The sequence below is a fragment of the Haematobia irritans genome, chromosome 1 (assembly GCF_050003625.1).
Source record: "Haematobia irritans isolate KBUSLIRL chromosome 1, ASM5000362v1, whole genome shotgun sequence".
Taxonomy (NCBI): domain Eukaryota; kingdom Metazoa; phylum Arthropoda; class Insecta; order Diptera; family Muscidae; genus Haematobia; species Haematobia irritans.
This window is the reverse complement of record NC_134397.1, coordinates 14,191,304-14,215,631: the sequence shown is the minus strand read 5'-3', so window position 1 is coordinate 14,215,631 and position 24,328 is coordinate 14,191,304. Positions and strand designations below refer to the sequence as shown.

The 24,328-nt window shown below is 24.6% G+C and overlaps 1 protein-coding gene across 1 annotated transcript in view; it reads left to right on the top strand.

Moving 5' to 3' along the window:
- The window catches only part of side-VI (sidestep VI transmembrane protein), a 663,002-nt gene that overhangs the window by 53,723 nt on the left and 584,951 nt on the right, over positions 1-24,328 (top strand). The window lies entirely within an intron of this gene.

Genomic DNA, 24,328 nt, shown 5'->3' with positions numbered 1-24,328 from the left:
GATAAATATTTCTATACATTAGTATGGAATTATTTCGTTGCTGTTAAATCTTAATGCCCAAGAATGTGTTGCCCTTGAGTTTGTGTGCTAAATATATATATAAGCAAGATAAAAATCAGGTATACGCTAGTTTTTATAGTAAATCGTTAAAGCAATCCTTTGATTTTGTAAATTATTACAAATTTTTCATATATTTTCTTATTCAATGTGTAAGTCGAATGATAATTAAATCATGCTTTGATCAATTTTGGTCCACTGAAGAAGAAGAAAACGAAGTTACTATGTGAATTGGGGGCACTCTCCAAACGGGTATGGTCTTCACAATTTTATTTCTATAGAAAATTTTACCAAATTTTATTACTAAAATAAATTACAAATTTTTCATATATTTTCTTATTCAATGTGTAAGTCGAATGATAATTAAATCATGCTGAAGAAGAAGAAAACGAAGTTACTATGTGAATTGGGGGCACTCTCCAAACGGGTATGGTCTTCACAATTATCACAATTTTATTTCTATAGAAAATTTTACCAAATTTTATTACTAAAATAAATTTTGTCAAAATTTTATTTCTATATAAAATACAAATGGTCTTCATAAATACCCAGAAAAAAAAAACATAGCCAAAAAGCAATGAAAATATTTTTTTTTGGTACGAAAGTGATACAAAATTGACTCAGAAGCCATGCATTTTATATGGGTTGCCATAGGGCAGATAAGTAGCAATTCAACAGCCGCAATACTGAAACAAAAACATTTCAAATTAATTCTTAAAAATATATATAAAAAACGAGTTGTAAAACATTAAAATAAATGAGGTCGTTATTGTCATTAAATTTTTCACAACACTTCTTTAAGGGTTTCCAGACCCCAGTGAAATGAGCCCATGTTTCATTATGAACATAAAGCCAAGCATAAATATGACTGCGGTCTAAAAAAATCAAACTGTTTCCAAGAGTGGTATACATATGGACCCCAGGAAATGAACCTCAAATAAAACTGGACACCACATATGGTGTCCAATTTTATTTTATGGGTTTGTACCCGAAATAAAAAAATATTATTATTTTTTTATATTTTTTGTTTTTGTTGTAGCTTCTGCTACCCTTTATTAATTTTATCACTTTGGCTTTTACCAAATAAAAGATATAATTAATTTTTATTTTGTCGCGTCTGCTACATCCTTATTATTCAGAGTGAGCTGTGATTTAGAAAAAAATTGAGAGCATTTAGTTTTTTTGTCAGACACATTTAGTATGACAGCTACATGTTCTTTTAATGTCATATTGCATCTATTATATTTAGATATATTGGCCAATTGCACAGAAAAAAATCACGAACATTCTTAATTGAGTTGTAAAAAATATTCAATTAAAAATTTAATTGATTCAACAAATTTTTTAATTGAAACAAAATTCAATCAAAAAATTAATAGTATCAATTAGTTTTTTAATTGACTGTGAATCAATTTTTTAATTGATACTATAATTTATGTGTGTCATGTCATTGGAACACATTCACTTTATCGATGTCAACGATCAGAACTAACTAGGCTTCGGTATTTAAGCATTCACTGATAATCATTCTCTTTATGCCAGAGAGCAGAGTTATCTCTTAAATACTAAAGAGAGAAGGGTTCTTTTTTAATTACTAAATTGCCTTTGCTACTTAGATATTCAATAGCATTCACTCTCTTGATAGAAGAGAGCAATGTTATCTCTCAAATATTAAATTGTCTCTGGTATGAATACTTGCATTCACTCTCTCAATACAAGTTTATACAGGGTTATCTCTTAAATACTAAATTGCCGTTAGTACCTAGCCTAAGTTGCCATACTGAATTTTTATTTTGGACCAATAATTTTCCACAATTTTGTCGAAATTATTTCTATGGAAAATTTTGTCAACATTATTATTTCTATGGAAAATTTTGTCATAATTTTATTTCTATAGAAAATTGTATAAAATTTTATTTCTATAGAAAATTTTGTCAAATTATATTTCTATAGAAATTTTGTCAATAATTTATTTCTTGAGAAAATCTGACATAATTTTATTTCTATAGAAAATTTTGTCAAAGTTGTATTTCTTTAGAAAATTTGTCAAAATTTTATTTTTATAGAAATTTCGTCAAAATTTTATTTCTATAGAAAATTTTGTCAAAATTTTATTTCTGTAGAAAATTTTGTCAAAATTTCATTTCTCTAGAAAATTTTGTCAAAATGTTATTTCTATAGAAAATTTTGTCAATATTTTATTTCTTGAGAAAATTTTGTCAAAATTTCATTTCTCTAGAAAATTTTGTCAAAATTTTATTTCTATAGAAAATTTTGTCAAAATTTTATTTCTATAGAAATATTTGTCAATATTTTATTTCTATAGAAATTTTGTCAATATTTTATTTCTTGAGAAAATTGGATATAATTTTATTTCTATAGAAAATTTTGTCACAGTTGTATTTCTTTAGAAAATTTGTTAAAATTTTATTTTTATAGAAATTTCGTCAATATTTTATTTCTTGAGAAAATTGGACATAATTTTATTTCTATAGAAAATTTTGTCAAAATTTTATTTCTGTAGAAAATTTTGTCAAAATTTCATTTCTCTAGAAAATTTTGTCAAAATTTTATTTCTGTAGAAAATTTTCTCAAAATTTTATTTTTTTAGAAAATTTTGTCAAAATTGTATTACTATAGACATTTTGTCAAAATTTTATTTCTATAGAAAATTTTTGTCAATATTTTATTTCTATAGAAAATTTTGTCAACATTTTATTTCTATAGAAAATTTTGTAAAATTATATTTTTATAGAAAATGTCGTCAAAATTTTATTTCTATATAAAATTTTATTTCTATAAAAAGTTTTACCAAAATTTTATTTCTATAGAAAATTGTTAGAAAATTTTATTTATATAGAAAATTAGCCCCCATATAAACCGACGCTCAGATACGGCTTGCGGAGTCTCTTGGAGGAGCAAAATTCATCTAAACCGGTTGAAATTTGGTACATGGTGTTAGTATATGGTCTCTCACAACCATACAAAAATAATAATTATCATAATTATATATAGCACCCATATAAACCGATCCCCAAATTTGACTTGCGGATCCTCTAAGAAAAGCAAATTTCATCCGATTCGGTTGAAATTTGGTACATGGTGTTAGTATATGGTCTCTCACAACCATGCAAAAATTGGTCCACATCGGTCTATAATCATATATAGCACCCATATAAACCGATCCCCAAATTTGGCTTGCGGATCCTCTAAGAGAAGCAAATTTCATTTGATCCGACTGAAATTTGATACATGGTGTAAGTATGTGATCTCTAACAACTATGCCAAAATTGGTTCACATCGGTCCATAATTATATATAGCCCTCATATAAACCGATCCCCAGATTTGACCTCCGAAACATCATGGATGAGCAAAATTCATCCGATTCGGTTGAAATTTGGTAGGTGGTGTTAGTATATGGTCTCTGGCAACCATGCAAGAATTGGTCCATATCGGTCCATAATTATATATAGCCCCCATATAAACCGATCCCCAGATTTGGCTTGCGGAGCCTCTAAGAGAAGCAAATTTCATCCGGTGCGACTGAAATTTGGTACATGGTGTTAGTATATGGTCTTTACCATACATGCAAAACTTGGTTCATATCGGTCCATAATTATATGTAGCCTCCATATAAACCGATCCCCAGATTTGACCTCCGGAGCCCCTTGGAAGAACAAAATTCAACCGTTCCGGTTGAAATTCGGTACGTTGTGTTAACATATGGTCTCTAACAACCATGCAAAAATTGGTCCATACCGGTCTTAATCATATATAACCCCCCATTTAAACCAATCCCCAGATTTGACCTCCGGAGCTATTGGAGGAGCAAAATTCATCCGACCCGGTTGAAATTTGGTACGTGGTGAAATTTTGTACATAGCGCTAGTATATGGCCGCTAACAACCATGTCAAAATTGGTCCATATCGGTCTATAGTTATATATAGCCGATCCCCAAAAAAATCTAACAAAATTTTATTTTTATTTATAGAAAATTTTGTCCAATTTTTATTACTATAGAATGGGAGCCACCGTGGTACAATGGTTAGCATGCCTGCCTTACATACACGAGGTCGTGGTTTCGATTCCTGCTTCGACCGAACACCAAAAAAGTTTTTCAGCGGTGGATTATCCCACCACAGTAATGCTGGTGGCATTTCTGAGGGTTTCAAAGCTTCTCTAAGGGGTTTCACTGCAATGTGGAACGCCGTTCGGACTCGGCTATAAAAAGGAGGTCCCTTGCCATTGAGTTTAACATGGAATCGGGCAGAACTCAGTGATAAGAGAGAAGTTCACCAATGTGGTATCACAATGGACTGAATAGTCTAAGTGAGCCTGTTACATCGGGCTGCCACCGAACCTAACCTAACCTATTACTATAGAATATAAAATTTTGTCAAGATTTTATTTCTATAGAAAATTTTGTCAAAATTTTATTTCTATAGAAAATTTTGTCAAAATTTTATTTCTATAAAAAATGTTGTCAAAATTTATTACTATACAAAATTTTGTCAAAATTTTATTGCTATAGAAAATTTTGTCAAATTTTATTTCTATAGAAAATTTTGTCAAAATTTTATTTCTATAGAAAATTATGTCAAAATTTTATTTCTATAAAAAATTTTGTTAAAATTTTATTACTATACAAAATTTTGTGAAGATTTTTTTGCTATAGAAAATGTTGTCAAAATTTTATTTCTATAAAAAATTTTGTCAAAATTTTATTACTATACAAAATTTTGTCAAGATTTTTTTGCTATAGAAAATTTTATAAAATTTTATTGCTATACAAAATTTTGTCAAAATTTTATTTCTATAGAAAGTTTTGGCAAAATTTTATTTCTATAGAAAATTTCGTTAAATTTCATTCATTTCATTCAAAATCTTATTTTGTCAAAATTTTATTTCTATAGAAATTTTTTAAAAAATAACCAATTTGACGAAAATGGGCCAAAATCATCCAAATTCCATTTGGTCCGTCCATCGGACCAAATTTAAAAATTAAAATCCGATCGGACCAAAATGGCAACCCTGTACCTAGGTATTCACTGATAATCACTCTCTCGATACCAGAGACCAGAGTTAACTATCTATGAAATATTAAATTGGCTCTGGTACTTACTCAATAGCATTCACTCTCTCGATTCCAGAGAGCGGAGTTATCTCGTAAATATTAAAATTTCTTTGATTCTTATGTATTCAGTGACATTCTTGATACCAAAGAGCAGAAATATCTCTTAAAATGTCTTCGATACTTAGGTATTCACTGACTTTCACTCTCTTGATAGAAGAGAGCAGGGTTATCTCTTAAATATTGAAAAGGCTTTGGTATTTAGGTATTCCTTTAGTCTCTTGAATACAGATCGAGAGGGTTCTAAATACTCCACGTATGAGCTTTTGTTGTAGCCAGTATATCTTGCATTTCCATACCAAATCCAAAGCAGCTACTCCAAAATTTATTTTATAATTATTTATTCAATTTATTATTTATTTAAATAACACAAAATGTTTTACAAACACTTACATTGTTGCATTTGCAAATTATTTACATACGAAAAGTATACTATAGAATTTAACAAATTAAATGCTAGTATTTGTGGACAAATTGAAAAGTAATGAATTCACTAATAACACCAAAAGACAATAGTCCCAGTGAATTCTTTTAACTCTATGTCAAATGACAAATAATTATTGCAAGGATAATGACTAAAGCTATTGTTAAATAACTAAAAGCTTCATAGATCAAATGAAGGTGATGAAACAATAGCAAATGATACTTTTCAGAACTTCCTCTCGGCCTATCTCCCTCTGTCTCTCTCACTATCTCTTTTCTATAGTGTTGGCATTATTAAATATGTAATTAAATTAAAGATTTGTGGTCTTTTATTGCATGCCGATGTGAATAAGTTAACATTTGCCATTTATAAGGCGGTATTGTTTGGCCAAAGGGAAAATTTATCAAATCATATGATTTAATTAAATAATTATATGGTCTTGTAAAGGGATGGCCCAAAGACCACTACCAAATTGTATGTGTATGTGTGTGTGTGTATTTTGTAATGCGAACAAATTTCCAGAATATTTGTAATACATTTTGTATTTTAGAAAATTGATATATTGTTTGCCATTGTCTATACACAATAGATACCTGAATTTGTTAAACACACACACACACTCGCACAAACATATGTGATTTTAATTTAATACACATACAACAACTTTTCAATTAAGGTGTAAGTCTTACATGTGAGGATGCATGTATCTAATGCACAATGGGTTATTGTTTTGACAAAATTTTCTATAGAAAAAAATTAGAACAAAGTTTTTCATAGGATTAAAATTGTGACAACAAATTCAATTTTGCCAAAATTGAAATGGAATTTTAACAAGATTTTCTATAGAAATAAAAGTTTTTCCAAATATTCTATATAAATACAATTTTGACAAAATTTTTTATAGAAATACAATTTTGCAAAAATTTTCTATAGAAATAAAATTTTGACAAAATTTTCTATAGAAATAAAATTTTGACAAAATTTTCTATAGAAATACAATTTTGACCAAATTTCCTATAAAAATTAATTGTTGACAAAATTTTTCATAGATATAAATTTTTGACAACATTCTCTATAGAAATAAAATTTTGACAAAATTTTCTATATACATGAAATTTTGACTAAACTTTCTTTGGAAATAAAATATGGACAAAATCTTATACAGAAATAAAATGTTGATATATTTTTATATAGAAATAATATTTTGACAAAATTTTCCATAGAAATAAAATTTTCACTACACTTTCTTTGGAAATAAAATATGGACAAAATCTTTTACAGAAATAAAACGTTGATAATTTTTTTATAGAAATAAAATGTTGATAAAATTTTCCATAGAAATAAAATTTTGATAAAATTTTCTACAGAAATAAAATTTTGATATAATTTTTTACAGAAATAAAATTATGGCAAATTTTTCTATACACATAAAATTTTGCCAAATTTTTCTTCTAATATAAAATTTTGACAAAACTTTCTCTACAAATAAAATTTAGACAAAATCTTCTACAAAAATAAAATTTTAACAAAATTTCATACAGAAATAAAATCTTGATAAAATTGTCTATAGAAATATAATCTAGATAAATTTTCTATAGAAATGAAATTTTGACGAAATTTTCTAAAATTTTGAGTAAATTTTCTATAGAAATAAAATTTTGACAAAATTTTCAATAGAAATAAAATTTTGACAAAATTTTCTATAGAAATAAAATTTTGACAAAATTTTCTATAGAAATAAAATTTCGACAAAATTTTCTATATAAATAAAATGTTGACAAATTTTTCTATAGAAATAAAATTTTGACAAAATTTTCAATAGAAATAAAATTTTGAAAAAATTTTCTATAGAAATAAAATTTTGACAAAATTTTCTATAGAAATAAAAGTTTGACTAAATTTTCTATAGAAATAAAATTTTGACAAAATTTTCAATAGAAATAAAATTTTGACAAAATTTTCTATAGAAATAAAATTTTGACAAAATTTTCTAAAGAAATAAAATTTTGACAAAATTTTCTAAAGAAATAAAATTTTGCCAAAATTTTCTAAAGAAATAAAATTTTGACAAAATTTTCTATAGAAGTAACATTTTGACAAAATTTTCTATAGAAATAAAATTTTGACAAAATTTTCTATAGAAATAAAATTTCGACAAAATTTTCTATAGAAATAAAATGTTGACAAATTTTTTTATTGAAATAAAATTTTGACAAATTTTTCTAAAGAAATAAAATATTGACAAATTTTTCTAAAGAAATAAAATTTTGGCAAAATTTTCTATAGAAGTAAAATTTTGACAAAATTTTCTATAGAAATAAAATTTTGACAAAATTTTCTATAGAAATAAAATTTCGACAAAATTTTCTATAGAAATAACATTTTGACAAAATTTTCTAAAGAAATACAATTTTGAAAAAATTTTCTATAGAAATAAAATGTTGACAAAATTTTCTATAGAAATAAAATGTTGACAAAATTTTCTATAGAAATAAAATGTTGACAAATTTTTCTATAGAAATACAATTTTGACAAAATTTTCTATAGAAATGCAATTTTGACAAAATTTTCTATAGAAATAAAATTTTGACAAAATTTTCTAAAGAAATAAAATTTTGACAAAATTTTCTGTAGAAATAAAATGTTGACAAATTTTTCTATAGAAATACAATTTTGACAAAGTTTTCTATAGAATTAAAATTTTGACAAAATTTTCTATAGAAATAAAATGTTGCCAAATTTTTCTATAGAAATACAATTTTGGCAAAATTTTCTATAGAAATAAAATTTTGACAAAATTTTCTATAGAAATAAAATTTTGACAAAATATAGAATATAAATAAAATTTTGACAAGATTGTCTATATAAATAAACTTTGAAAAAAAATAATTCTATTTAAATAACCTTTTGACAAAATTTGAATTTCATAATATAAATTTTTTATTTTTATTTTAATACTCTAGCTGATGGCTTCAGTTGCTAAAGCTTCGCTCTATTTTCCCATAGTCATCTTATATTTACTATAAGTTTAGTATAATTTAAATAACTAAATAATAACTTTGGCAAAATTTTCTACAGAAATAAAAATTTGACAAAATTTCCTACAGAAATAAAATCTTAATAAAATTGTCTATAGAAATAAAATCTTGATAAATTGTCTATAGAAATGAAATTTTGACAAAATTTTCTATAGAAATACAATTTTGTGAAAGTTTTCTATAGAAATAAAATTTTGCAAAAGTTTTCAAATGAAATTTTGCAAAACTTTTCAATAGAAAAAAAAATTTACAAAATTTTTCTGTAGTAATAACATTTTGCAAAGATTTCTATAAAAATAAAAGAAACAAATAACAGGTATATACGGCCGTAAGTTCGGCCAGGCCGAACTATATATAATTATTAACTGATTTGGACCAATTTTTGCATGGTTGTTAAAGACCATATACTAACACCGCGTACCAAATTTCAAGAGGATCTGATGAAATTTTTTCCTTCAAGAGAGTCAAGGAGGTCAAAGCCGGGGATCGGTTTACATGGGGGCTATATAGAATGATGGACCGAGTTGGACCAATTTTGGCATGGTTGTTAGAAACCATATACTAACACCACGTACCAAATTTCAACCGGATCTGATGAAATTTGCTCCTCCTAGAGCATCCGCATGCCAAATTGAGGGGTCGGTTTATATGGGGGCTATACGTATAAGTGGTCCAATATGGCCCATTTGCAATACCATCCGTCCTACATCAATAACAACTACTTGTGCCAAGTTTCAAATCGATAGCTTGTTTCGTTCGGAAGTTAGCGTGATTTCAACAGACGGACGGACCTGCTTAGATCGACTCAGAATTTCACCACGACCCAGAATATATATTTTTTATGGGGTCTTAGAGCAATATTTCGATGTGTTATAAACGGAATGACAAAGTTAATATACCCCTGATCCTACGATAGAGGGTATCAAAAAAACATTTTCCATAGTAGCTACAACAATATGATCAACAACTTAAAAATAAGATTTTTTTTTAAATTTTGTAGATTTTTGATATAGATTTCTGTAAATTGTTGGTAGATTATTTTTGGCACGAGTGATAAAAATTAAATCAGATGAAATAAAATTTTCTCACTTTAGCTAGCCCACTCTCCCACAGTGTAAACATCATACAAACATCCATCCATTTATCAATCCATCCATCCATCTATCCATCTATTGGTTAGTCTTTCCATGTTCTCCCGTTGTAGTGTTGTTCTGCATAAATTTTCTTGTTGCCATATTAACATTTATTTGTATTGTTTTATCATTTTCAAGTTGTTGATTTTAGCCTAAAGTTTACTTAGTTAGTGTCTAAGTATAATAAGAGTGTGTGTGTGTATAGGAGAAATGCCCTCATAAGAGAAATACAGAGAGAAGAAGAGTGTCAGTGTGTGTGTGTGTAAGTTCATTTACGTTTTGTTATTCATTGTGAGTAGTGTTTATTTAAATTATAAAAGTTTTGGCCAAGTGTTCTTTACATTGGTAATTAGTATTAGTTAGGCCACTCTTAACATACCAATGTGTATACCCGCACTCACACCCACACCCACACCCACACACACACATTCAATCGCACTTGCCAAACTAAAAGTCCTTGAGTTTTAATTTTTGCTAGGCAAATTAAAATGAAAAACTGTAGAGCAAATGAATTGCTTTTGGATTAAGTATGTTATGGAAATAAGATGTTAAATTAAAGCAAAAGACTTAATTTCTTCAATTTTTTCATTATTTAAATAAAGCTCATGATAAATTTGAAATTTAATAGAATTTCTCTATGATATCAATGGTGAAGAGAACGATAGAGAGAGAGAGAGAGAGAGAGCGGTGTATACAGAAAGACATAAGGAATCATCTTAAAACAGATATCTTTAGACCATTTCGAATTGAATTGTTTCTTATGAAATCAATTGTTTCTTATGAAAATCTCAGAAATTAATTTATAATAAGCCAAACAAAAAATCCTTTTAATTTATTTAGACTATAAAGATAATGAAATGAAAAATTAAAAGCCGATTTACAATATCATTAACCAAAGAAATTTAATTGGTTATCCTTAGAAAATATTTCGAAAATTGTATAATACAGTAAAACAAACAAACTATTTATACTGATTTCTTTTAAATCGATTCAAGAATTTTCTTAAATTATAAAATCGTACATATTTTAAAAGAATATGTTATTTTTTGTTGTTTTTATGGTGGAACAGAATATCATTATAAGAATTCTGAGAATATCATTATAACCTCCATCATAGGATGCGGGGTATATTACACAGAGACATACCGTTTGTAGCAAAAATATTCGACCAAAATTTGAAGAAAATTTTACAAAAAAAAAAGCTACCAAACAAAAAAATCGTTTTTTGCAAAAATGTATTTCTATAAACAATTTTGTCAACATTTTATTTCTATTGTATACATCTGCCACTACTGATACAATCGATAGGTGTGTAATGAATGTTAACAATAATCTCAACAAGATCCTGGATTGGGCGAATGGGAATGGCCTGGCTCTAAACCCCAATAAATCGAAGGCAATTTTGATGCATAAGAAGTCCACAAGTGTGGGCAATGTTAACATATTTCTGGGTGACTGCTATATAGAACTTGCCAAGAAAGTGAAGAATCTTGGAGTAACTTACAATGAGAAGTTAACTCGGACTGATCGTATTAATGCTAACTGCGGTAAAATATACGGTATGTTGCGTAATCTTTGGTATACTCAATCGTTTACACTTTTTCGCATAAGACTGCTGTTGGCCAAATCTTATGTTCTGCCTACTTTGTTGTATTGTTGTGAAATTTTTTCTGGATGTAACACAACTGACTTAAAAATACTAACAACCACGTTTAACAACATTGCCGCTATGTCTTCGGATTGAGACGTTATGATAGTGTGACACTTTTTGCGAACAAAATTTTTGGTACACCGTTTGATAAATACATTCAACTCAGCACTCTGATATTCCTCCAAAAACTTGTACACACAAATGAACCATCAAAAGTTACCTCTACGAACGATTAACATTCGCTAGATCCAACCGTGGTAAGAATTTGATACAGACTCGACATAGAAGTCAGTTATCTGGGCGGCAGTTTTATATATATGCGACACGTCTCTGGAATCAGTTACCCAATCAGCTTCAACTTATATACTACACAGCGTTCAAGACGAAGCTAACAAAATATCTAATTCAGGGCTATTAAATAAAAAAAAAAAATATGTATAAAAAACAATATTCTAATATTTAAATTTAGTTTCATATTATATGTAATCCCTATTAATTATTATTGTTATTAGCTTTATTAAATTATCTTTCAACTTATTATATTTTGTTATAACATTACTGATTGTAATACTCATTATAAGATATATATCTTTTGTATTAGGAAACCAAAATAAATAAATGAAAAATGAAAAAATAAATTTTGTCAGAATTTTACTGCCATAGAAAATTTTGTCAAAATTTTATTTCCATAGAAAATTTTGTAAAATTTTGATTTCTAATTTTTTTTTAGATTTTTATATTTATTTGTCGATATTTTATTGCTATAATTTTTTTCAGAATTTTATTGCTATAGAAAATTTTTTCAAAATATTATTGCTATAGAAAATTTTGTCGAAATTTTATTGTTGTAAAAAATTTTATCGAAAATTTATTTCTACAGATAATTTTGTCAAGATTTTATATTGATAGATTTTTTTTGAATTATATATATATATATATATATATATATATATATATATATATATATATATATATATATATATATATATATATATATATATATATATATATATATATATATATATATATATATATATATATATATATATATATATATATATATATATATATATATATATATATATATATATATATATATATATATATATATATATATATATATATATATATATATATATATATATATATATATATATATATATATATTTATCGAAATTTTATTGCTATTGACCTTTTTTCAGAATTTTATTGCTGCAGAAAATTTTGACAAAATTTTATTGCCTTAGAATTTTTTTTTTGGAATTTTATTGCTATAGAAAATTTTGTCAAAATTTTATTGCTATAGAAAATTTTGTCGAAATTTTATTACTATAGAACATTTTGACAAAATTATATTTCCATAGAAAATTTTGTAAAAATTTTATTTCTATAGAAAATTTTGTCGAAATTTTATTTCTATAGAAAATTTTGTCAAAATTTTATTTCTATAGAAAATTTTGTCGAAATTTTATTTCTATAAAAAATTTTGTCAAAATTTTATTACTATAGAAAATTTTGTCAAAATTTTATTGCTATAGAAAATTTTGTCGAAATTTTATTACTATAGAAAATTTTGACAAAATTATATTTCCATAGAAAATTTTGTAAAAATTTTATTTCTATAGAAAATTTTGTCGAAATTTTATTTCTATAGAAAATTTTGTCAAAATGTTATTTCTATAGAAAATTTTGTCGAAATTTTATTTCTATAAAAAATTTTGTCAAAATTTTATTACTATAGAAAATTTGGACAAAATTTTATTTCTATAGAAGATTTTGTCGAAATTTTATTACTATAGAAAATTTTGACAAAATTTTATTTCTACAGAAAATTTTGTCAAAATTTTATTACTATAGAAAATTTGGACAAAATTTTATTTCTATAGAAAATTTTGTCGAAATTTTATTACTATAGAAAATTTTGACAAAATTTTATTTCTACAGAAAATTTTGTCGAAATTTTATTACTATAGAAAATTTTTAGAATTTTTTTTGGAATTTTATTGCTATAGAAAATTTTGTCAAAATTTTATTGCTATAGAAAATTTTGTCGAAATTTTATTACTATAGAAAATTTTTACAAAATTATATTTCCATAGAAAATTTTGTAAAAATTTTATTTCTATAGAAAATTTTGTCGAAATTTTATTTCTATAGAAAATTTTGTCAAAATTTTATTTCTATAGAAAATTTTGTCGAAATTTTATTTCTATAAAAAATTTTTTCAACATTTTATTACTATAGAAAATTTGGACAAAATTTTATTTCTATAGAAAATTTTGTCGAAATTTTATTACTATAGAAAATTTTGACAAAATTTTATTTCTACAGAAAATTTTGTCGAAATTTTATTACTATAGAAAATTTTGACAAAATTTTTTTTCTACAGAAAATTTTGTCAAAATGTTTTCTTTATAGAAAAATTTCTTAAAATTCTATTTCTGTAAGAAATGTTGTCAAAATTTTATTTCTGTAGGAAATGTTGTCAAAATTTTATTTCTTTGTAAAAGTATGTTAAAAATTTATTTTAATAGAAAGTTTTGTCGAAATTTTATTACTATAGAAAATTTTGACAAAATTATATTTCCATAGAAAATTTTGTAAAAATTTTATTTCTATAGAAAATTTTGTCGAAATTTTATTTCTATAGAAAATTTTGTCAAAATTTTATTTCTATAGAAAATTTTGTCGAAATTTTATTTCTCTAAAAAATTTTGTCAACATTTTATTACTATAGAAAATTTGGACAAAATTTTATTTCTATAGAAAATTTTGTCGAAATTTTATTACTATAGAAAATTTTGACAAAATTTTATTTCTACAGAAAATTTTGTCGAAATTTTATTACTATAGAAAATTTTGACAAAATTTTATTTCTACAGAAAATTTTGTCAAAATGTTTTCTTTATAGAAAAATTTCTTAAAATTCTATTTCTGTAAGAAATGTTGTCAAAATTTTATTTCTGTAGGAAATGTTGTCAAAATTTTATTTCTTTGTAAAAGTATGTTAATAAATTATTTTAATAGAAAGTTTTGTTAAAATTTTTTAAAAAGTTTGTAATAATTTAGTTTTTATAGAAACTTTTGTCGAAATTTTATTTGTATAGAAAATTTTGACAAAATTTTATTTCTTGAGGAAATTTGGTCAAATGTTTATTTGTATAGAAAATTTTGACAACATTTTACCTCTATAGAGTTTTTTTACGGAAATTTATTTCTATAGAAAATTTTGACAAATTTTAATTTCTATAGAAAATATTGTCGAAATTTTATTTGTATAAAAAAAATGTTGTCAAATTTTATTTTATTCGTTTTATTTTGTTATTGTTGGTTTTGTTCTTTAATCATCGTTGTTGTTTTTTTGATTTCAGCTTAAAACCATGCATTGACTAAACTACAAGTGTAGCTTAACCAACAGAGGAAAAGAATGTTTGTCAAATTTATTTCGGCAAATACCTATAGACTGTAAGATGGTTGGATGGACGCACGTTTCGGAATTACCACATTCTTCATCAGCAACCTCTACTACTAAATAAATTTGACAAACATTATTTTCCTCTGTTGGTTAAGCTACACTTGTAGTTTAGTCACTGCAGAAAGCACGCTCAAAGTAAACCCAGCCAACTGCGATGATTTGACAGTGGCATACGAATTTATTTCGGCGTTAGCCGGCTATCATGCAAACCTTTTTTCGGATGGTTCAAGTGTGGTATTCTGATAATTGGTTTATAGTTTTGCTGCAAGTAGAGGATGCTGATGAGCAATGTGGTAATTCCGAAACGTGCGCCCATTCAACCCTCTTGCAGTCTATTGGGCTTTGACCAACTAAATTTGACAAACATTATTTTCCTCTGTTGGTTAAGCTACACTTGTAGTTTCATTTTTATTTAAAATTTTGTCAAAATTTTATTCCTATAGAAAATTTTGAAAAAATATTATTTATATAGAAAATGTTGTCGAAATTTTATTTCTATAGAAAATTTTGTCGATATTTTATTTTAATAGAACATTTTTTTCAAAATTTTTTCCTTATTGAAATTTTTTTTCAAAATTTTTTCTTTATAGAAAATTTTGTCAAAATTTTATTTCTGTAGGAAATGTTGTCAAAATTTCATTTCTATACAAAAGTTTATCAAAATTTTATTTCAATAGAAAATTTTCAAAATTTCATTTTTATTGAAAAGTTTGTCGAAATTTTAAAATTTTATTTCTACAGAAAATTTTTTCGGAATTTTATTTGTGTAGAAAATTTTGTCAAAAGTTTATTTCTATATAAAATTTTGTCGAGATTTTATTGCTATTGAAAATTTTGACAAAATTTCTTTTTATAGAAAATTTTGTTAAAATTTTATTTCTATAATAGTTTGTTAAAATTTTATTTCAATAGAAATTTTTGTCAAAATTTTATTTCTGTAGAAAATTTTGTTGAAATTTTATTGCTATAGAAATTTTTTTCAGAATTTTATTGCTATACAAAATTTTCTCAGAATTCTCTTTCCATAGAAAATTTTGACAAAATTTTATTTCTATAGAAAATTTTTTCGGAATTTTATTTCTGTAGAAAATTTTGTCAAAATTTTATTTCTATAGAAAATTTTGATAAAATTTTATTTCCATAGAATATTTTGACAAAATTTCTTTTTATAGAAGATTTTGTTAAAATTTTATTTCTATAGAATATTTTGTCAAAATTTTATTTCATTAAAAACTTTTGTGCGAATTTTATTTCTATAGAAAATTTTTTCAGAATTTTATTTCTATAGAAAATTTTATTTCTATTTTGTAATCATTATTGTTGTTTTGATTTCAGCTACAAACCAATGCATTGACTAAACTACAAGTGTAGCTTAACCAAGATGAAAATAACGTTTGCCAAATTTATATGGGCAAAGCCCTATAGAGTGCAAGATGGTTGGATGGACGCACGTTTCGGAATCACTACATTCCTCATCAGTATCCACCAAACTATCGAGTATCAGTATCTATCAAACTATCAACCAATTATCAGAACAAATTCTGGTAGTTCACCAAACCCAAAGTGAACCACACTGGAACCTTCCGAAAAAAGGTTTATGATAGTCTGCTTTTGCCGAAATAAATCTTTGTATAAGCAGTTCTATTTTCCTTTGCCAATTTCAAATCATCGATTTGAGTGCAGTGACATTTTGTCAAAATTTTAGTTTAATAGACAATTTTGTCAAAATTTTATTTCTATAGCAAATTTTTGTTAAAATTTCGATTTCTACAGAAAATTTTGTTAAAATTTTATTTGTGTGTTTGAATTGAAAATTCTACCAAAACATTAAAAATTCTACAAAGCTACCAAGCAGTAAAAAATCTAAACTGTGACAACCGTGATTCTATGTCTACATATTCCGGGACTTGTTGAAATTTTGAGTCGACCTAGTGATGCCCGTCCTTATGTTGAAATCGCTCTAGCTTCCGAAAGAAATTCGAATTTTTTCAAAAGTAGTTGCTGCCTTTAACTCCAACCGTGCTAAAATTGTTCCATATCGGTCTATAATTATATATAGCCGCCATATAAACCGATTCTCAGAATTCTCCCTAATGGTGTAATATCTTAGGTTTGGTGCCCTGGTGGGTTTGCTTTAATTCAAATTTATAATCATATCGCTTTACTTCTTCTTGGATTTTCTTAAATTACTTTGATGTCCTCATTTTTCGAAATGCCTTGACTTAATTTCTCAATAGTGAACAATGTGTTTATGTTTCAATTGACATACATTTAAGGTCTTTGAATAATGCATATCATCAATTGTCAGCTTTATGTTATTTTCAACCTCTTTTGAGAAATTTTCTTCAATTGCATACATTTGGTTAGATTCCCTTTCCCTCACTGCTCATTCATATGGCCGTCGTTGAATAACAATCACAATTACAAACACTTGTGTGTTCATTTCATTTCATTTTAATTCAAAATTTAAATTCAAATCACTTTAAAGGAAAATTTGCATTTTAAACCATCACCAGCAGATATGCATATCGACATAAACACACTTATACACTCATGGATATATTCAATTGCTTGCTCTTGTTCTCTTCACCACTCTGTGTCTCCTTCTCTCTCTCTCTCTCTCTCTCTCATGCAAACCTTTTTTCGGATGGTTCAAGTGTGGTATTCTGATAATTGGTTTATAGTTTTGCTGCAAGTAGAGGATGCTGATGAGCAATGTGGTAATTCCGAAACGTGCGCCCATTCAACCCTCTTGCAGTCTATTGGGCTTTGACCAACTAAATTTGACAAACATTATTTTCCTCTGTTGGTTAAGCTACACTTGTAGTTTCATTTTTATTTAAAATTTTGTCAAAATTTTATTCCTATAGAAAATTTTGAAAAAATATTATTTATATAGAAAATGTTGTCGAAATTTTATTTCTATAGAAAATTTTGTCGATATTTTATTTTAATAGAACATTTTTTTCAAAATTTTTTCCTTATTGAAATTTTTTTTCAAAATTTTTTCTTTATAGAAAATTTTGTCAAAATTTTATTTCTGTAGGAAATGTTGTCAAAATTTCATTTCTATAGAAAAGTTTATCAAAATTTTATTTCAATAGAAAATTTTCAAAATTTCATTTTTATTGAAAAGTTTGTCGAAATTTTAAAATTTTATTTCTACAGAAAATTTTTTCGGAATTTTATTTGTGTAGAAAATTTTGTCAAAAGTTTATTTCTATATAAAATTTTGTCGAGATTTTATTGCTATTGAAAATTTTGACAAAATTTCTTTTTATAGAAAATTTTGTTAAAATTTTATTTCTATAATAGTTTGTTAAAATTTTATTTCAATAGAAATTTTTGTCAAAATTTTATTTCTGTAGAAAATTTTGTTGAAATTTTATTGCTATAGAAATTTTTTTCAGAATTTTATTGCTATACAAAATTTTCTCAGAATTCTCTTTCCATAGAAAATTTTGACAAAATTTTATTTCTATAGAAAATTTTTTCGGAATTTTATTTCTGTAGAAAATTTTGTCAAAATTTTATTTCTATAGAAAATTTTGATAAAATTTTATTTCCATAGAATATTTTGACAAAATTTCTTTTTATAGAAGATTTTGTTAAAATTTTATTTCTATAGAATATTTTGTCAAAATTTTATTTCATTAAAAACTTTTGTGCGAATTTTATTTCTATAGAAAATTTTTTCAGAATTTTATTTCTATAGAAAATTTTATTTCTATTTTGTAATCATTATTGTTGTTTTGATTTCAGCTACAAACCAATGCATTGACTAAACTACAAGTGTAGCTTAACCAAGATGAAAATAACGTTTGCCAAATTTATATGGGCAAAGCCCTATAGAGTGCAAGATGGTTGGATGGACGCACGTTTCGGAATCACTACATTCCTCATCAGTATCCACCAAACTATCGAGTATCAGTATCTATCAAACTATCAACCAATTATCAGAACAAATTCTGGTAGTTCACCAAACCCAAAGTGAACCACACTGGAACCTTCCGAAAAAAGGTTTATGATAGTCTGCTTTTGCCGAAATAAATCTTTGTATAAGCAGTTCTATTTTCCTTTGCCAATTTCAAATCATCGATTTGAGTGCAGTGACATTTTGTCAAAATTTTAGTTTAATAGACAATTTTGTCAAAATTTTATTTCTATAGCAAATTTTTGTTAAAATTTCGATTTCTACAGAAAATTTTGTTAAAATTTTATTTGTGTGTTTGAATTGAAAATTCTACCAAAACATTAAAAATTCTACAAAGCTACCAAGCAGTAAAAAATCTAAACTGTGACAACCGTGATTCTATGTCTACATATTCCGGGACTTGTTGAAATTTTGAGTCGACCTAGTGATGCCCGTCCTTATGTTGAAATCGCTCTAGCTTCCGAAAGAAATTCGAATTTTTTCAAAAGTAGTTGCTGCCTTTAACTCCAACCGTGCTAAAATTGTTCCATATCGGTCTATAATTATATATAGCCGCCATATAAACCGATTCTCAGAATTCTCCCTAATGGTGTAATATCTTAGGTTTGGTGCCCTGGTGGGTTTGCTTTAATTCAAATTTATAATCATATCGCTTTACTTCTTCTTGGATTTTCTTAAATTACTTTGATGTCCTCATTTTTCGAAATGCCTTGACTTAATTTCTCAATAGTGAACAATGTGTTTATGTTTCAATTGACATACATTTAAGGTCTTTGAATAATGCATATCATCAATTGTCAGCTTTATGTTATTTTCAACCTCTTTTGAGAAATTTTCTTCAATTGCATACATTTGGTTAGATTCCCTTTCCCTCACTGCTCATTCATATGGCCGTCGTTGAATAACAATCACAATTACAAACACTTGTGTGTTCATTTCATTTCATTTTAATTCAAAATTTAAATTCAAATCACTTTAAAGGAAAATTTGCATTTTAAACCATCACCAGCAGATATGCATATCGACATAAACACACTTATACACTCATGGATATATTCAATTGCTTGCTCTTGTTCTCTTCACCACTCTGTGTCTCCTTCTCTCTCTCTCTCTCTCTCTCTCTCTCTCTCTTTGTTATACAATGTAGTTTGGCTTAGCTTGGTATATACACACACACATAATGTCACTGGTGACATTTTATGCACTCTCATTTCAATTAACATTGGTGGAAAGTGAAAAGACAGCATGACAAGAAAGCCAAGTCAAACCAAACCAAGCCAATCCATGTCAAATCAAATCGCAGTCTTTTTATGTCGCCTCTTATTGTTGTCACTCAGGGTCCTGCATATTAAAATGACATTTTTATAAGTGCAAATTCACAAACCCACATAGAGACATTTATGTACATTTAAACACTAAGAAACTTAAAGAGAGAGAGATCATAGAGAAATTCAAAAATGTACGTACAAAGTGTAAAAAAAATTAAATTTTGGTTAGAGAAAATCCCAAGATGAAATTATTCGAAAAATACAAAAAATTCGAATTTTTAGGGATTTGGGTGGAATTTTTAATTTTCTAGGAGTAGACACGAATTAAGCTCTTTTTCTAGCCAAAGAAGAAAAAATTCAATTTTTTCAAGATTTGGCTGGAATTTTAGATTTTCTAGAGATGATTACGAATTGAGCTCATTTTCGTTGTAGAACATATAGTTTAGGAGATATAAGGAAAAGAAGTTTGTAGTATAAATATAACAATTTTTTTCAGAATTTGCAAGGAATTTTGAATTTTCTAGGGGTGATCACGACTAAGGACCACGGCTGCCACAGTTGGTAAAATTGTACCAAAAGTTATAGATTTTGTACTGATTAGTAGATTTCTAAAATTCTTGATATTTTGGTAGATTTTGCAAAGTTTTCCTCTCCAAATAAAATATACTTCAATTTTTATAGAAATTGGATTTTGACAAAATTTTCTATAGATATTAAATTTTGACAAAATTTTCAACAAAAGTGAAATTTTGAAAAAAAAAAAAATTCTACAAAAATAAAATTTTGACAAAATTTTCTATAGAATTAAAATTTTGAAAAAAAATTATTTAGAAATAAAATTTTGAAAAAACTTTCTATTGAAATAAAATTTTGAAAAAATTTTCTATAGAAATAAAATTTAAAAAAAATTCTGTGACATTTTAACAAAATTTTCTATATAAATAAAATTTTGAGAAAATTTTCAACAAAAATAAAATTTTGAGAAAATTTTCAACAAAAATAAAATTTTGACAAATTTTTCTATAGAAATAAATTTTTAACAAAAGTTTCCATAGAAATAAAATTTTGATACATTTTTTTATAGAAATAAAATTTTGATACATTTTTTTATAAAAATAAAATTTTGAGAAAATATTCTATAGAAATAAATCTGTGACAAAATTTTCTATAGAAATAAAATTTTCTATAGAATTAAAAATTTGAAAAAATTTTCTTTAAAAATAAAATTTTCCGTAGAAATAAAATTTTGACAAAATATTCTATAGAAATAAAATTTTGACAAAATTTTCTATAGAAATAAAATTTTGACAAAATTTTCTATAGAATTATAATTTTGATACAATTTTCTATAGAATTAAAATTTAGACAAAATTTTCTATACAATTAAAATTTAGACAAAATTTTCTACAGAATAAAGTTTTGACAGAGTTTTCTATAAAAATAAAATTTTGACAAAATTTTCTATAGAAAAAAATTTTTGACAAAATTTTCTATAGAAATAAAATTTTGAGAAAATTTTCAACAAAAATAAAATTTTGACAAATTTTTCTATAGAAATAACATTTTAACAAAAGTTTCTATAGAAATAACATTTTGACAACATTTTTTATAGAAACATACTTTTGACAGAATTTTCTATAGTAATAAAACTTTGACAAAATTTTCTATAGAAATATAATTTTCTATAGAATAAAAATTTCGAAAAAAAATTCTTTAGAAATAAAATTTTCCATAGAAATATCATTTTGACAAAATTTTCTATAGAAATAAAATTTAGACAACATTTTCTATAGAAATAAAATGTTGACAAAACTTTCTGTAGAAATAACATTTTGACAAAATTTTCTATACAAATAAAATTTTTACAAAATGTTCTGTAGAAATAAAATTTTGACAAAATTTAATTTATAGAAGTAAAATTTTGACAAAAATTTTCTATAGAAATAAAATTTTGACAAAATTTTCTATAGAAGTAAAATTTTGACAAAATTTTTTATAGAAATAAATTTTCTGTAGGAATGAAATTTTGAAAAAATTTTCAGTAGAAATAAAATTTTGACAAAATTTTTTATAGAAATAAAATTATGTCAAAATTTTCTATAGAAATAAAATTATGTCAAAATTTTCTATAGAAAAAAAGTGATAAAATTTTCTGTAGAAATAAAATTTTCACAAAAATTTTCTATATAAATAAATTTTTCAAAAAATTTTCTGTAGAAATAAAATTTTGACCAAATTTTCAATAGAAATAAAATTTTGACAAAATTTTCTATAGAAATAAAATTTTGAAAAAAATTTCTATAGAAATAAAATTTTGACAAAATTTTCTATAGAAATAAAATTTTGACAAAAGTTTCTACAGAAATAAATTTTTTAGAAAATTTTCAACAAAAATAAAATTTTGACAAATTTTTCTATAGAAATAACATTTTAACAAAAGTTTCTATAGAAATAACATTTTGACAAAATTTTTTATAGAAACATACTTTTGACAGAATTTTCTATAGTAATAAAACTTTGACAAAATTTTCTATAGAAATATAATTTTCTATAGAATAAAAATTTCGAAAAAAAATTCTTTAGAAATAAAATTTTCCATAGAAATAACATTTTGACAAAATTTTCTATAGAAATAAAATTTAGACAACATTTTCTATAGAAATAAAATGTTGACAAAACTTTCTGTAGAAATAACATTTTGACAAAATTTTCTATAGAAATAAAATTTTTACAAAATGTTCTGCATATTAAAATGACATTTTTATAAGTGCAAATTCACAAACCCACATAGAGACATTTATGTACATTTAAACACTAAGAAACTTAAAGAGAGAGAGATCATAGAGAAATTCAAAAATGTACGTACAAAGTGTAAAAAAAATTAAATTTTGGTTAGAGAAAATCCCAAGATGAAATTATTCGAAAAATACAAAAAATTCGAATTTTTAGGGATTTGGGTGGAATTTTTAATTTTCTAGGAGTAGACACGAATTAAGCTCTTTTTCTAGCCAAAGAAGAAAAAATTCAATTTTTTCAAGATTTGGCTGGAATTTTAGATTTTCTAGAGATGATTACGAATTGAGCTCATTTTCGTTGTAGAACATATAGTTTAGGAGATATAAGGAAAAGAAGTTTGTAGTATAAATATAACAATTTTTTTCAGAATTTGCAAGGAATTTTGAATTTTCTAGGGGTGATCACGACTAAGGACCACGGCTGCCACAGTTGGTAAAATTGTACCAAAAGTTATAGATTTTGTACTGATTAGTAGATTTCTAAAATTCTTGATATTTTGGTAGATTTTGCAAAGTTTTCCTCTCCAAATAAAATATACTTCAATTTTTATAGAAATTGGATTTTGACAAAATTTTCTATAGATATTAAATTTTGACAAAATTTTCAACAAAAGTGAAATTTTGAAAAAAAAAAAAATTCTACAAAAATAAAATTTTGACAAAATTTTCTATAGAATTAAAATTTTGAAAAAAAATTATTTAGAAATAAAATTTTGAAAAAACTTTCTATTGAAATAAAATTTTGAAAAAATTTTCTATAGAAATAAAATTTAAAAAAAATTCTGTGACATTTTAACAAAATTTTCTATATAAATAAAATTTTGAGAAAATTTTCAACAAAAATAAAATTTTGAGAAAATTTTCAACAAAAATAAAATTTTGACAAATTTTTCTATAGAAATAAATTTTTAACAAAAGTTTCCATAGAAATAAAATTTTGATACATTTTTTTATAGAAATAAAATTTTGATACATTTTTTTATAAAAATAAAATTTTGAGAAAATATTCTATAGAAATAAATCTGTGACAAAATTTTCTATAGAAATAAAATTTTCTATAGAATTAAAAATTTGAAAAAATTTTCTTTAAAAATAAAATTTTCCGTAGAAATAAAATTTTGACAAAATATTCTATAGAAATAAAATTTTGACAAAATTTTCTATAGAAATAAAATTTTGACAAAATTTTCTATAGAATTATAATTTTGATACAATTTTCTATAGAATTAAAATTTAGACAAAATTTTCTATACAATTAAAATTTAGACAAAATTTTCTACAGAATAAAGTTTTGACAGAGTTTTCTATAAAAATAAAATTTTGACAAAATTTTCTATAGAAAAAAATTTTTGACAAAATTTTCTATAGAAATAAAATTTTGAGAAAATTTTCAACAAAAATAAAATTTTGACAAATTTTT